The sequence below is a fragment of the Bubalus bubalis genome, chromosome 21 (assembly GCF_019923935.1).
Source record: "Bubalus bubalis isolate 160015118507 breed Murrah chromosome 21, NDDB_SH_1, whole genome shotgun sequence".
NCBI lineage: Eukaryota > Metazoa > Chordata > Mammalia > Artiodactyla > Bovidae > Bubalus > Bubalus bubalis.
Window position 1 is genome coordinate 21,810,602 of NC_059177.1, and position 13,538 is coordinate 21,824,139.

Below are 13,538 nucleotides of genomic sequence, written 5' to 3' on the forward strand. Positions count from 1 at the left end.
TTTAATCAGCATTAGAATTGTTAGGATAGATTTATCACACCAAGTGCCTTAAACTATGTCCAGTTTAGGGAAGAATCCAGACATAGTTCAATACAAGGAACAGCTCAGTGGATGGTGGTTTCAGCTCATCCTCATTAGCAATAGCCTCAGAACCACAAACACTATGACAACTGGTAGGAATCATGGAAATTATGTCATTCATGTCACTGACTTCAAGCCTTAGTTGATTTCATCAAAAGAGTCAGGCAAAAACTTAAAACAGCCTAAGTGAACTAAAAAAAAAAACTGTATGTATTAATATTTACAGTTAATAAACAGCCTGTGAAAGCAATGTGTTTTATTTTAAAAGATCAAACCAACAGCAAAGAAGACCGACACTGGCCTTGGGTAGGCTTGTTAATCAGATGTATGCAAGGACAGCTTGACCTGAAAACTTAACTACAGGCCTAATTTTAATATTTTGAGTTTTTTCTGTTGTTCAAATTTGGTGTCTGTTGTTTCACTCTGGTTTAAGAGTTGCTCGTAAATAAATCAGATTTTCCATTCAATCATTACAAATGAACTAAAAAGCCATTTGATTTTTTGCTGTGCAAGTCAGTTGGTTGCACACCATCGTATTAGAAGTTTCTTTCTCTCTTTAAGACCATGGTCTTCCTCAGTTGAAAATACTTTGAGATATAAAGCAATGGATCTGATTTCAGTTCACCTATCTCTTCTCTAAGCAAATTTTCCCCCTCTCCTTCCTAAAGATGCTAATTCTCTCCAGAAGGCAACCACTTTGTTTAAATAGGTAACACCATTGTCAATCCCAAAGAACTTCCATGAGTCTCAAACTGGAGACCAGGAGTAATTCATTTAGAGCATGAAGAACTTTGCCTGCCTGATAAGGAAATCTTGATAGGATACTGTTTCAATTTGAATTATTCAAAAAGCAGATTATACTTTCAACACATACACACATGCAAGTGAAAGTAAGAAACGAAAAATAAAAGTGTTCTTGCACAATTGGCCACAAAGCAAACTGAAGAGTATATGAAACGACAGTCAACATTTCACAGTTCAGAGTCACTGCAATTTAAACTTACAAATTATTCCAATAGAGCAACACCTGATTCTTGTAACCTACTCAGATGCTTTGATGTAGCTGATCAAGATGCATTTCATGTGTGAAATAAACCCAAAGTTGAATCTAGACAGTGTTACTTGTAGTTTGGATTCTTTTACTCTCCTCATGTAGGCTTTCAGCACACAGTTTTCTAAAATGAACTCAGTACAATACCTAAGACCTCCTCAAAAACCCAGAGTCTTTCATTTTTACACCTACGGCTACATTGTTTTCTTCCTACATCGAGGTCACTTTGTTCCTTTATCATTGGTGGGACACAATGAAGAGTTATTTCTTCAACAGCAATACATGTACCATTTTTCTTAGTTACCCTCATATTCCCCCTCAACTGAGATGCATTTGTGGGAAATAGCAAAGTCCCAAAGCCTGGGGTTACAGCTTGCATCCACTGGACAAGTGATCGCACTCTCTGCGCCTCAGCTTCTTCGCCCGTACCTGACTCACAGGTTCCTGTGATGTATAGCTGTGGACCTGGCTTACAAGTACTTCATGTGTATTATTCTCATTTTTAGCAACCAGTCAGAGAAGATTTTGTGGACCACTTTCTCCTTGCCTGCAGCTTCCTCTGAACCCAATCCTTGGCCTTATGAATGCCCACGTAGCCATGTGAGTCAAGAGAACTCCAAAAAGGAAGTGGACCTCACACATCCAAATACTTCCCACTCCACCAGCACTCCGGAGGATCTTATCAACAGGAAACAAAAGCACAATACTACTATAATGAAGTGTCTGACTTCTTTTCTAATTAAAAAAGCCCAAAGATTGTAGCCCAGGGAACAGCTAAATATTTAGAATGTTAAATAAGTTATGAAGACCCAGGCCCCACCCACCTTTACTACCCTGTTGTTTATCCTGTCCCTGACCATTTCAGAAGAAAAAGCTTGTGATGCTCAAATCTGCAGCAATGGGCATTTGTGCACCTGGTAAAACCTCCCTCTCTTTAAGTGCAGTCTGAACATTTGCAGGAGAAAACATAAGAGCTGCTTGCATTTACAGATAAATGATGCTCTCAGCTCATATCCCATGACAGGCACCTAAACCAGAGGAATCCACCAGATTCCTTGATGCTCAGGTGGCATCAAGGATTGGATGTTACTATCTTATGCTTCAAGAACTTCCCTTTTTCAAGTTCAATTTGCCAGCAACCCATTTTAATTTCTTGCCACACAACCTACTCTGATTAAACACATATTCACAGTATAAGAGGAGAAAAAAAAGGAAAGTGACTATTTTTGAAAGAGAGAAGCAGATAAATTTTGCTTATGTATCTTGGCAGATGAAATGCACTGCATCTTTCAAAATTTAAATAATCAGCACACCTCCTGGCAAGTTCAATTCTCAGATCACCAGTGGGCATCCCTTTTACTGCTCCATCTATTTCTTTTTTTCCCCTGCTCCCATAAACCTTCAGGCTGCTTCACTTCTGAGTCAGGGACAAAAGTACTAGACAGGACTGCCCTCTGGATCTCATACATTCCCTAAAGCCCTTGCCACAGGCAGTGACAAATTTCAGAGACTTTGCCATGGACTTTCCTGTCTCTTCCTACTCCCCATCTCCATGACTCCTTAGCGAGAACTTAAAATAGGCTTAGGACCAAAACTCATTATTAACTACAGCTTTCAGGCTTCCGCACTCACCTGACCCAGGTCAGGCACTCTGTTGCCAAAACACGCCCAGCCAGGGGTGTGAGTTCTGCTCCCTGGCGGTCAGTTCCTAAGTAATTGAGAAAGAAAGAAAGAAAGCTGAATGCGAGATTGGACAGAAGTGGGTCCCTAATAGAAATTTTCAAATTCTACACTTCCACTTTCAGTTAACCTCCTTCCTGGAGAGACAACCCTCCTCCCCCCACCAAAACACACACATACACACGCAGGACCGCCACCACCACCAAATTTGACAGGTAGGTTGGTGGGTTCACTTAGGTGAAGATTACTGGTCATTTCATCTGTTTCCAATATACAACTGACAAGTGAGACTAAGTACGCACAAACTTCGAACGCGCCGGGGGGCTGAAACTAAGAGAAGTGTTTGGCAGATTCCAAAGCACTTGTTTCCAGGAGCGGAGGCCAAGTATCCGAAGCCCGCATCCCCATCGGGCGTGAGCTCCGTCCACACTTCATCCGTCACCGCTCCCCGGGTTCTCTTCCGTTTTTCTAAAACCTCCCCACTGGGGCCCCCACATATGCATTCCTCTCCCTTGCAGCACAACGGAAGGCTACATTTTAAGAAAGATTGTTTCCTTTAGCCTACTCACATAGGACATCTCCACGACCTCCCCCCCCGCCCCAAAAAAAACACTATTTCCTGCAGCTGCTGCTAGTTTCCAACTTGGGGGAATGCCTTTACAACCCAGAATGAGTAGCCTCAAAGCCAGTCGATGGAATCGAGAATTTTTTTAACCTCAAATGAACACCCCCAAAATGCCCTCAGTAAAAGAACCCCCAAAATGCATGCAAGTGCATGCAAATCCACCAAGAACTCCCACAGAGCGAGGCAAAAACTTCTGCTCCTGGGGACAGTACCAACTCCCCGCGCCCTCTACCCGGCCCCAGCCGCTACCTTAGTGCCCGGGGAGCCACGCCACTTTGGCGGAGCAGGGCGAGGAGAGGGGGTTAGCAGCCGCTGGGTAATCCCATGTCCGCGAAGAGGGAGCTCGTTCCGTTAGGATGGAAGCGGAACACCCACACCTCCTCTCGGCGTGCGATTTCTCTCTCTCCACCCTCTGCCTCCTCCTCCACCACCACCTCCTCCTCCTCTCCTCCCACCTCAGCGAGCTAGAGGAAACGCTTCAGCAGCACATCCACATGGTTTCTGCACTTCGAAGCAGCTCCTGGCAGCTTATATAGGCCGGGACGCTCCCTGGGCAATGTAGTCCGAGTCCGGGGTCGTAGCAGCGCCTGGGGCTGCGAAGGTGAACTACAAGTCCCAGAATCCCATGGGTTCCCAGGCTGGGCTCTAAATAGACGCGCAAGGGGACAGGGAGGGGCGTCCTGCGAGGAGTCCGGGCTTCAAACCCGGCTCTGCGCCGAGAACTCGCTGACTTAGGAACCCGAGACTCAAAACCACCCGTTGGGGGCGCCCCCAACCCTTGGGGACGCTCCTCCGTCGGCTGCCCCATTTCTCTAGAATCCAGGTGTCATTGGGAGCAGGGGGCGGGGAAGAGCTCGGATTTCTGCTTTGGGAAGTTTTTACAAGCTGTTACCCACCCTTCCCCCGCTTTGAGTACCCAGCCAAGAATTTCAGAAATCCAGGGCACAAAAACTCCAGTCTTTGCGGTCAAGGATTAAAGGCGTGAGATTGTCTTTATTTAAGCTGTTCCGCTCTCTTCGGGTTTGCACAGAAATCTAAGTCTGGGAGCAACGCAAGTGGGAACACAGGCAAGAGGCTTGAGAGGACTTTCCTGAACCCGAACTGCGTGTGTCTTTCCTTGCCCCGCAGGAGGTAAAGAAACGCAAGCGTCTCCGTGCACATATAAAGGAGCCAGGTTGTGACTTGCCAGCGCTGAGATTGAGAGGCAGAAAATAAATACGAATCACGACCTCGGTCCTGACCCTGCTACAAGCAGCCTCTCTCCTCCCGGGAGCTGTAAATGCTTAAGTAAATAAACCGCAAACCAGAAAAATAAGGGCTTTGGAGCGAGCCGGTCACAAGAAGATGCACGTCTAGGCGGGGCGCCCTCCAGCAGGTCCTACAGGGGCTTCCGGGGACACAAAGTGGATTCAGTTCACTGCTAAGTGATGCCTGGACATCCCGGGCTATCTGCTCAGGCTCCCGCTTTGGGAAGGTGGGCAAGTCGAGCCTCAGATGTGCGTTCATTCTCCAGACATTTCCTGAGAGTGTACTGGGTGCCAGGCACTGGGGCATGGTGTTGAGTGTTCCACGGTGTTCCGGATAGGCACTGCCTACCGCAGCAAAGAATCTGCTACAACAGCAACAACAGCAATAATAATAATCGAGGAGTTAGACTTTTTTGAGCCCAGCCCACATGCACTTTTCATGAGTTTTAACAACCCTTGACTTATTTATTGTTCCTATTTGACAGATGCACAACTGAGAGCACAAAGAAATCAGATAAATTCTCAAGATGACACCATCAGTTAAGTAGTGCAGCCTGGATTCCAGTCTATAAGTGTACTAAGTCCTTGTCTTTGGGGAAATCCATCAGCACTACTTTAAATGGCCTCCCTCCCCATTTTGGGAGCAGCCTCTGAGCCCTTGGGCAAGTCATTTTTTATCTCTTTGCCCTAGTTTTGCCATCGGAGAGGGAGAAAAATCATTAGAATTTGCCAATCTTCTGTCAGGACTGCTTGATACAGAGTCCACAGTCTTGTGGACTTCAGGAACAAATTAGGGGAGCACCATAGCTAATAATTATTACTGACATAATAATGCCCAAACTAATAATAATTATTGGCTAATAATAATTTAGATAATAATTATTGGATTCATGCCATGTGCCAGGCATTATTCTAAACTCCTCATGTACATTCTCTCATCAAGTCCTATTAATGAACTTTTTTTTTTTTTTAACTTATGAGACATTTGAGGCATAGAGAGGTTAAATAACTTTCCCAAAGTCACACAGGGGCATAGGCTGTCTTGACTGCCAAACCTTGGTTCTTTTTTTTGTTTTTTTGTTTTGGCTGCCTTAGGTTTTAGTTGCAGCATGTGGCATCTTAGTTTCCTGACCATGGATCGAACCTATATCCCTTGCAAGGGATTCTTAACCACTGGACCACCAGGGAAGTCTCCCAATCCTTGGTTCTTAACCACTGCCATCCACAGCTTCCCCAATGTAAAGATTTACAGTGTATTTGTCTGCTCATGTAAGCATTTATTCAAGCAGGAATGGTTATCACTTTAACTCTTGTCTCCTCTTTTTCAACATCATCTTCTGGTTGTTGGACACCACAGCCTTGTGCCTAAAGCCTCAAGCTACCAGTCCCATCAGCAAGAAGCTCCCCCTACGTGTCACAAAAAATGAATCCACACCTTACATATCTGTCCCCTTTCTTCTTTTCCTTCATGAAAACAATCTGTTCCATTTCTAAATGGTTTGTGGCTCTATGTTTTAATTCAACAAATCATTCTATGCTAACATAACTGGTAAATATTAAAGGGTGATTATTTCCTGTGCTTCTAACTCAGAGAAACAGTGGGATTTTAAAGTGGGTTTTCTTAAGAAAACTTGGTCATGTCTGAGGGCTGGAGTTGGGTAATATTCATCCTTACCATATTGTGGATGCCTGACCTTTAACTGTTATCTCCACTGTCTTCTCATCGAGAAGACAAGTTTCATTAAAGGCAGAGACCATCTTTTATTCATGGTTGTATTCCCTACCATCCCTAACTCAGAAAGCCTTAGTCCTTTGTCTGTGTATTTTTTTACATATGCCAAAAAAAAAAATGTTCATTCTAAAAAGGTGTTTTGACAGGAGGTGTGGCAGGCGTGTGGCAAGCTCGATGAACATATTTTCTGGGCACACACCTTGTAGCCCATTTGCGTCACAGACTGTTTCCTCTACCTGTGTGTATGAATAGTCCTTTTCAACATTATGCAACTAACCTCAAGTTCTGGAAGCTACTGGGTCACCAGAAGGTAGTTGTAATAAATTTGCAATGATGCTCAGAAGTTCTCTGCGATGGTGTATGACTGGTGATTGATATCACAATAAAAGGGCCACTGCCCAACTCATCCTCCATCATCCATAGAGGTAAGGGGGCTTATTTGTCTTAGTTGTATTTTTTCCTAGAAAAATTTTCTAGATCTGTGCTTTCTAATACAGTAGCTACAAGACATTTGGGCACTTGCTGCTGCTGCTGCTGCTACTAAGTCACTTCCATTATGTCCGACTCTGTGCGACCCCATAGACAGCAGCCCACCAGGCTCCCCTGTCCCTGGGATTCTCCAGGCAAGAACACTGGAGTGGGTTGCCATTTCCTTCTCCAATGCATAAAAGTGAAAAGTGAAAGTGAAGTCACTCAGTCGTTTCCGACTCTTGGCTACCCCATGGACTGCAGCCCACCAGGCTCCTCCGTCCATGGGATTTTCCAGGCAAGAGTACTGGAGTGGATTTAAGATGTAGCTATTTGTAACTGAGATGTGAAGAAGGTGTAAAATACACACTAAACTTCAAACACTTATGACAGAAAAGTTAAAATATCTCATCAATATTTAATATTGATCACATGATAAAATGATAATATTTGGATATGAGTTAAACTATTAAAACTAATGTCATCTCACATTGTGTACCTTAATGTTACACAATATATAAATTATATTTCATTTTTTAAAAATTATGTTAGATATTTAATTCTATTTAAACTAATACATTTACTAAAGCATTATTTGAAATAAAAAATGAATGTCATCTGTTTCCTTTTAAACTTTTTTACTATATTAATACAATATTCAAAATTATGCACAAGGCTTATATCATACACAACTGGACTGTGCTGGTCTAGAGCACCGAGAGTCTGATTCTGAAGATCCACTTTGAGATGACGACCAGCCCTGAAAGCTGCCATTTATGACTCTGCTCTTGAAAATGCCCTATGTGGGGAAGTAGAAGGGCTCTGCAGTCAGGACACTTTGAGAAACTGAGCAGACATCTGAAGAACATCTAAAACTAGCACACAAGCTACCCCAGGGAAACTCTACAAATAGAAACAGGTTCTCATCAGTGGCATTTAGCTAAAAACTGCAACTGAATTAATCTTCCTAGAAGCCCACCCTCAAATGCTACCCTGATTAAGAGAGCAAGATATGCTGGAGAAAGCAAAGATCAGGAAAAAAAAAAGGGTGTGGCCCCCAGCTGCACCCTTAATATCCATGTAACTGTGGCCAGTCACAGTTATTTTGATAGAGTGAAGCCAATGGTCCTGTTCTGACAACCTCACCAGATCACACAGGTCATTGGACATGAGTGGCTTTGCAAGCTCACCCTAGCTGTACCAAGACAATACTGTCAACAAGCATGAGAAAATGTTGATTGTGATGAAAGAGGACTCACCTCCAAAACAAACTTCAGATTATTATTAGCAATATTAGTCCCCATTTTCTTACAGGTAAAAGATTCTATTGCATTGGCCAAAAAGTTCATTTAGGTTTTATCAAAACATCTTACTTTATTTTTGTGGTGGAAGGATGTACTCACAGCCCTTTTGGGAATCTCAAAACCCACGGACATTTGCCCCAGCACAACACAAATGTTCACAATTTTAGCACCAGTTCTTGGAATTCCTTGTACCAACACCACCACCACCACCACCACCACCACCCCCGCCACTCATTCACAGATACTCCTGCAAGACTAGATTGGCTTTTAGCTCCATCTTTCTGTGACTTTGTCTCTCCAACCAGATAAACTCTTTGAAGATAGAGACCAGATCCCTATATTTGTGTAGTATCTACCTCAGCTTTGCATACAGAGTAGGTGCTCAGCATTTACTGGCTAATTCACTATTGAAACTATAAGGATGGCCAGAAGAAATGACTCAGAAACACACAGCAGCCCTATCTGAGATGGGAAAAGTACAGTTGGCATTTGGACAAGAGCAAGAGAGAGAACAATTTGGTATGGAGCTAGGAAAAGAGTGTTGGTAGCTCAGTTGTGTCCATTCTTTGCAACCCTGTAGACTGTAGCCCACCAGACTCCTCTGTCCATGTGATTCTTCAGGCAAAATACTGGGGTGGGTAGCCCTTCCCTTCTCCAGGGGATCTTCCCAACCCAGAGATCGAACCAGGGTCTCCTGCATTGCAAGCAGATTCGTTTGCCATCTGAGCCACCAGGAAAGCATGGAGCTATAGGAAAAGCAAAATGTTTTTTCTGAGTTGAGGCTCTGGGCATCCTCTGAGACTAAGAGAAGGGATGAACCAGAAGAGGCCCTATAGTTGCTGTCCTATGTCTGGAGTTTAAAAGAGACTGTTGGGGACTTCCCTGCTGATCCAGAGGTTGAGAGTCCATCTTGCAGTGTAAGGAACAAGGGTTTGATCCCTGGTCAGGGAACTAAGATCTAAGATTCCACATACCATGGAGCACTAGGCCTGTGCACCACAACTACTGAGCCCACGTGCAACTTCAGTCTGTGTGGTACAACAAAAGATCCTACATGATGCAAGCAAGCTCACGTGTGCAGCAGCTAAGATCCAAGGCAAATAAATAAATAAATACATACATACATTTACTTTTCGTCAGTAACCTTGCATGTGGAGGGAGTATGGGCAAATTGTCAATGATATAAAATCCAGGAGGCAACATTATAGCTATAGAACACAAAAATGAAGTACTTACTACAACTTTAAACTATATGAAAGTGATACCATCTCTGGCTATTGCTGCCAATATTATCAAGAACCTTGTGAGCAAATCAAAAGCATTATTGCTTTCTTACCCATTATCTTCCTGTGACACATGCAGAACAAAGGCTTTATTATCAACTCAGACATTTCCCTCCCTCTCCCACCTCCCATCTGTAAGACTATTATCCTAAACTACTCTGGTAGCCAAGTTAGATCTCGGGACTTGAAGAAACCTTAGAAAAGCCCTCATTATCTTATCCTAGTGTTTGAACTGAAAGAAAATCTGTTTGCCAAAAGAAAAATAGAAAGCTCTTCCTTATAGAAGTACCCAGCTAATACATGTAGAAGGAATAATAAAATTAGAAAATCACCATTTTGCAGCTTCTGTGGTAAACATTTGTTTAGACAGTATCAATAAATACCAAACTTCCTGGGTAAAATGTTGATGGGGAAAAATAAATTCATATGGTCCGTAAAACTCAGCCTCCTCACCATTCAGTAATTATGAAGGGGTAAGTGCACCTTTTCAATATACTATCTAGGTTGGTCATAACTTTTCTTCCAAGGAATAAGCGTCTTTTAATTTCATGGCTGCAGTCACCATCTGCAGTAATTTTGGAGCCCAAAAAAATAAAGTCTGACACTGTTTCCACTGTTTCCCCATCTATTTCCCATGAAGTGATGGGACCAGATGCCATGATCTTCGTTTTCTGAATGTTGAGCTTTAAGCCAAACTTTTCACTCTCCTCTTTCACTCTCATCAAGAGGCTTTTTTTTTTTTTTTTTTTACTTACTAGATCACAGGTTTATTATAAAAGGATATAACTAAGGAAGAGCGAGCTGAACGAGATACACAGGGCCAAGGTATGGGAGAAGTTCTACAGAGCTTCCACACCCTCTCCAGGCAGACCACTCTCCCATCACCTCCACATGTTCACCAACCTGAACTCTCTCTGAGAGAGTGATGAGTCTCATCATTCTGGGTTCTTACAGAGGCCTCATTACATAGACAAGATTGATTAAGTCATTGGCCATTCATTGTTCAGCCTCCAGCTCCTCTTCCTTCTCTGGAGGTCAGGGAGTGGGGTAGGACAAAAAGTTCCAACCTTCAGATCATATGGTTCTTTCCCCTGGAAACCAGCCCTCATCTTTGAGTATTTTCCAAAAGCCATCTCAAAAATATGGAATGCTTCACAAATTTGCGTGTCATTCTTGCGCAGGGGCCATGCTAATCTTCTCTGTATCGTTCCAATTTTAGTATATGTGCTGCGAGCACTCAAGGGGCTTTTTAGTTCCTCTTCACTTTCTGCCATAAGGGTGGTGTCATCTGCATATCTGAGGTTATTGATATTTCACCAGCCAATCTTGATTCCAGCTTGTGTTTCTTCCAGCCCAGCGTTTCTCATGATGTACTCTGCATAGAAGTTAAATAAGCAGGGTGACAATATACAGCCTTGACGTACTCCTTTCCTGATTTGGAACCAGTCTGCTGTTCCAAGTCCAGTTCTAACTGTTGCTTCCTGACCTGCATATAGGTTTCTCAAGAGGCAGGTCAGGTGGTCTGGTATTCCCATCTCTTGAAGAATTTTTGGGGCTTCCCAGGTGGCACTAGTGGTAAAGAACTCCCCTGCCAATGCAGGAGACATAAGAGATGCAGGTTCAGTCCCGCGTAGGAAAGATCCTCTGGAAGAGGGCATGGCAACCCACTCCAGTATTCTTACCTGGAGAATCCCATGGACACCAGGAGCTGGCAGGCTACAGTCCATAGGGTTGCAAAGAGTCAGACATGACTGAAGTAGCTGAACACACATGCATGTAAGTGGACTTTTATAGTGAAGAAATATGGCAATCGCCCAACATTAACCAAGTAATAAAATTTACTATCAAAAATACTGGGACAAGCAAACACTATTTACATCCTGATATGATTCTTCTATAAGAAGCCCATGATATCACACGTGAAACACTCTTGCCCATAATATTTCACCATACAGTCAAACTAACCCAGGATATGGGCATTCCACAAGACCATTGGTATAAACTCTTCAAATAAATCCATGTCATGGGAAAAAAAAAATAGCAGGAGGACTATCTGGATATTAAAAGACTAAAACAAATATTACAATTAAATACTACAACTAAATACAACATGTCACCAGTGACTGGATCCTGAATCAGAAGAAACAAAAAAAATCTATGGAAGACATTTTTCAGCAACTGGAAAAATTTGAATCTAGGTTGTATATTAAAAAAATTTGTGAAATTATTGAGAAGGGCCTGGCAGCCCACTTCAGTATTTTTGTCTGGAGGATCCCATGGACAGAGGAGCCTGGAGTCACAGAGTCAGATATGACTGAAATGACTGAGCATGTGGAATTACTAATTTTCTTGGGTGTGATAATGATATTGTGGTTATAGAGGAGAATGCCCCTGTCCTTAGGAGATGTACCCTAGAATATTTAAAAGTGGCATCTTGTGGTCTCTGAAACTTACTCACAAAACATGCATATGTATGCAATCTTAAAAAAATCATGTTTATGTATTTGTGCTTGTCCATTTACTCCAAAATGGTCTAAAATCTTGCCAAATTTTAGATATTTCTATGACCATTTTCTGATCATTTCACAGTTATGCTAGAAAACTATTTCATACCTTTAAAGGTGATAGTTAAGTGCAACAAATTATTTTAAACTTTCCATTTAGCTTTTTAAGTAAAATGTAAAACAAGTTAGTTACTGTAACTAGGCAAATTGGTGTCAAAGGTGTCCAAATTATGAGTAATTCATCGCAATATATTCTTTTTAGGGTTTTTCAAGTCAACCAGGAAAGCAAAGCAAATAATGCATAAGAAAAGAGAAGTGGAAAACTTAAGAATTTTTATGGGCTTCATTTTTCCCTAGTCCTGGGAAAGTTACTTAATGATCAATAGACCTGGTCACTAAAGCAAGTACTGAAATCTACTTAATTCAGTTACCAATCAAGCAGAACCTGCAGCTTTTGCACTTCCTGTGTTGCATCAGCATATCCAGACTCAAGAGAGTAAACTGCTTCCTTTTGTTCCCACTTAATTTTGTTCCCAGATTTAAAGTAGTATTTTCCTCTAATTGTAGTTTTAGGATATGGGTAATCTACATCATGAGTTCAACCCAGATGGAGAGTTTGAGGTTAATCCTTTATGAAACAGATCAGTGAGGTGGGGGGTCAGCAAAGGGAAGTGGGATTGGAGGCGTGGGGGGTCAAGTAGAGGAATTATACAGGAACATTTTATTGGCTGCTTAAGTAGCTGGCCGGAGAAGGCAATGGTAACCCACTCCGGTACTCTTGCCTGGAAACTCCCATGGACGAAGGAGCCTGGTAGGCTGCAGTCCATGGGGTCGCACAGAGTCAGACACGACTGAAGCGACTTAGCAGCAGCAGCAGCAGCAAATAGCTGGCGGTCAGTACTGAACTGATATTTAGTGGGTACCTACGTACTCTAGGACACGACTAAGCGACTTCAATTTCACTTTTCACTTTCACGCATTGGAGAAGGAAATGGCAACCCACTCCAGTGTTCTTGCCTGGAGAATCCCAGGGACAGGGGAGCCTGGTGGGCTGCCGTCTCTGGGGTGGCACAGAGTTGGACACGACTGAATAAACTTAGCAGCAGCAGCAGCAGCAAGTAGCTGTCGGTCAGTACTGAACTGATATTTCCCTGGTGGCTCAGATGGTAAAGCATCTGTCTACAATGTGGGAGACGTGGGTTCAATCCCTGGGTCGGGAAGATCCGCTAGAGAAGGAAATGGCAATCCACTCCAGTACTATTGCCTGGAAAATCCCATGGACAGAGAAGCCTGGTAGGCTATAGTTCATGGGGTTGCAAAGAGTGGATAAGACTGAGATACTTCACTTTCACTTTCACGTACTCTAGGACCAGCCTCCCTGGTGGCTCAGTGGTAAAGAACAGGCTTGCCAATGCAGGAGACATGGGTTCGATCCCTGGGTGGGGAAGATCCCCTGGAGGAGGAAATGACAACCCACTCTAGTATTCTTGCCTGGAGAATCCCCTGGACAAAGAAGTCTGGTGGGATGCAGTCCATGGGGTTGCAAAAGAGTGGGATATAACT

At 43.1% G+C, this 13,538-nt stretch overlaps 1 protein-coding gene and 1 pseudogene across 9 annotated transcripts in view; both read right to left on the bottom strand.

The window, feature by feature from the left end:
• Positions 1 to 3,934, bottom strand: part of ITPR1 (inositol 1,4,5-trisphosphate receptor type 1) — a 354,027-nt gene extending 350,093 nt beyond the window's left edge. For 5 of the 9 annotated variants that reach the window (XM_044934311.1, XM_044934309.1, XM_044934308.1 and 2 more), the window contains exons 1-2: positions 3,687 to 3,933; positions 2,765 to 2,840 (exon numbers count right to left, since the gene is read on the bottom strand). The gene's annotated coding sequence lies outside the window, so the exon portion shown is untranslated. Of the gene's footprint in view, positions 1 to 2,764; positions 2,841 to 3,686 lie in introns of all 9 variants that reach the window. The other 4 variants (XM_044934310.1, XM_044934306.1, XM_044934307.1 and 1 more) reach the window with 2 other exon arrangements.
• Positions 3,935 to 10,607: 6,673 nt separating this feature from the next.
• On the bottom strand, positions 10,608 to 10,708 carry LOC112581288 (annotated as a pseudogene).
• Between the last annotated feature and the right edge of the window lie 2,830 nt (positions 10,709 to 13,538).